The sequence below is a fragment of the Erigeron canadensis genome, chromosome 4 (assembly GCF_010389155.1).
Source record: "Erigeron canadensis isolate Cc75 chromosome 4, C_canadensis_v1, whole genome shotgun sequence".
Classification (NCBI taxonomy): domain Eukaryota; kingdom Viridiplantae; phylum Streptophyta; class Magnoliopsida; order Asterales; family Asteraceae; genus Erigeron; species Erigeron canadensis.
In genome coordinates this window covers 21,159,353-21,161,588 of record NC_057764.1, presented here as the reverse complement: position 1 = coordinate 21,161,588, position 2,236 = coordinate 21,159,353, and positions in this window count along the sequence as shown.

Below are 2,236 nucleotides of genomic sequence, written 5' to 3'. Positions count from 1 at the left end.
CGGACTTCATCACGAAGTTACCAAGGACGAGTAGTGGTAAAGACACCATTTGGGTGATAGTTGACCGGTTTACTAAATCGGCTCACTTTTTAGCCATCCGGGAAAATGATAAGTTTGACACCTTGACGCGTTTGTACATCAAAGAAGTGATATCCAAGCATGGGATGCCGATTTCCATTATAACCGATCGGGATTCCCGATTTACTTCAAAGTTTTGGAAGGCGTTCCAAGAAGCCATGGGTACTCGACTTGATATGAGTACGGCGCTCCATCCACAAACCGATGGTCAAAGCGAAAGGACAATTCAAACACTTGAAGATATGTTAAGGGCTTGCGCCATTGAATTTGGTGGCAATTGGGACACGCATTTACCGTTGGTCGAATTCTCCTATAATAATAGTTACCGTGCTTCTATTCGAATGGCTCCCTTTAGAGCCTTATATGGGAGAGATTGTAGGTCGCCATTAGCTTGGGCGGAAGTTGGTGAAAGCCAACTCATTGGGCCCGAGATTGTCATTGAGACGACTAAAGTGATCTCACAAATCAAGGAGAAATTGAGGGTAGCCATGGAACGAAAATTGAAGTATGCTAATGTGAGGCGAAGGCCTCTTGAGTTCGAGGTAGGTGATTTTGTTTTCCTAAAGGTGTCTCCTTGGAAGGGCGTGGTTCGTTTTGTTAAGCGTGGCAAGTTAGGGCCAAGGTATATAGGCCCATTTAAGATCTTAGAGCGTATCGGTCTGATTGCTTATCGTTTGGAACTCCCTCAAGAATTGAGCGGGGTTCATAATGTCTTTCATGTGTGTAACCATAGGAAGTGTTTGGCGAATCCGACACTCCATGTACCTCTTGAAGAAATTCAAGTGGATAAAACGTTGAAGTTTTTAGAAGAACCGATAGAGATACTTGATCGTCAAACTAGGAAGTTGAAGAATACTCGGTACACGATCGTCAAGGTTAGATAGAGAGCTAGACGCGGACCCGAGTTTACTTGGGAACGTGAAGAGTCTATGAAGGCCAAGTATCCGCATTTGTTTAGTAACTAGGGTTTTGATCGAATTTCGGGACGAAATTCCTTTACCGGGGGAATAATGTAACATTCGAGAAATTTGACTTTTGTTGACCCGTTAGTTTTGTGTACATTTGATTAATGATGATCGTTTACTCTATATATGATCGAGTTTGGCTATGATTTAATTGTGTTCAAGGTGAATATGCATTTATATATATATATATAATGATCGTTTTTAGTCAAGTTGTGTTTGCATGATATTCAAGGTGTTTTATGAGATCGAATAGTCGTTAATGTAATGGTCGATTGCTTACTTGTGGTGTAACTAGATTGAGTAGGTAAATGAACTATCCATGGGTCAACCCATATCCTAGACCCATACCCATGACCCAACCAAAGTCTTACACCTCTCACCAGCCTAACCATCCACTCATTTCTTACATCTCTTTCTCTCTCTCTTATATGCAAGAGCATTTAACTCTCTTACTCTCCCCCTCTCTCTCTAAAAATTTATGCATTTAATTCATGTTTCAAGCAAGATTTGGTTAGGGGTTTTCATCATCTTCATTATAACATCAACATATCAAAAACTTGGGTTTGTAAGTGCAAGAAATCATCCAATTCGGTAAATTTCGGATTTCAACACTTCGGTGGAAGATTTGGTAAAGTTAAAACTATTTCATATTCATCATTTCATGTTTATAATCATGTTTCTAGTCATATTCAAGTGTTCTTGGGTCTAATTTCGAGTCAAAACCGGATTTGGGGTCTAGCTAGGGTTTCAAATTAGGTTTTTGTTTGATTTCATGGATTTTGAATTATAGTTTTGATGTTTGGATCGAATCTATGATATGGGTTATGTTTATTCATGTTGAAATATGTTTGTTTAAGCTTCAAAATGAGTCTTGAAACTTCCTTGGTCGATTCTTGAGTCAAAAATTATGATTTAAGGTGAAATGGGTCGTGTTCTTCACTCTTGAGCTGCTGCTGGTTTGTGTTGAACTGGGACTCATTGCGGGGCAACAAAAATTTCAGAAAATCTAGTTGCGGCGCAACTAGCTGTGTTGCGGGGCAACACTACCAGTTTCAGTTTTGTTTCATTTTTGACTCGTTTAAACTTTATCAAATCATTTCTTAACATCTTCCTGGACACTAATCAATCCAACAACATTATTTTGACTCTTATGATCAATCATCTCCCGAAATTTGGAACGTATGGGCGTATAT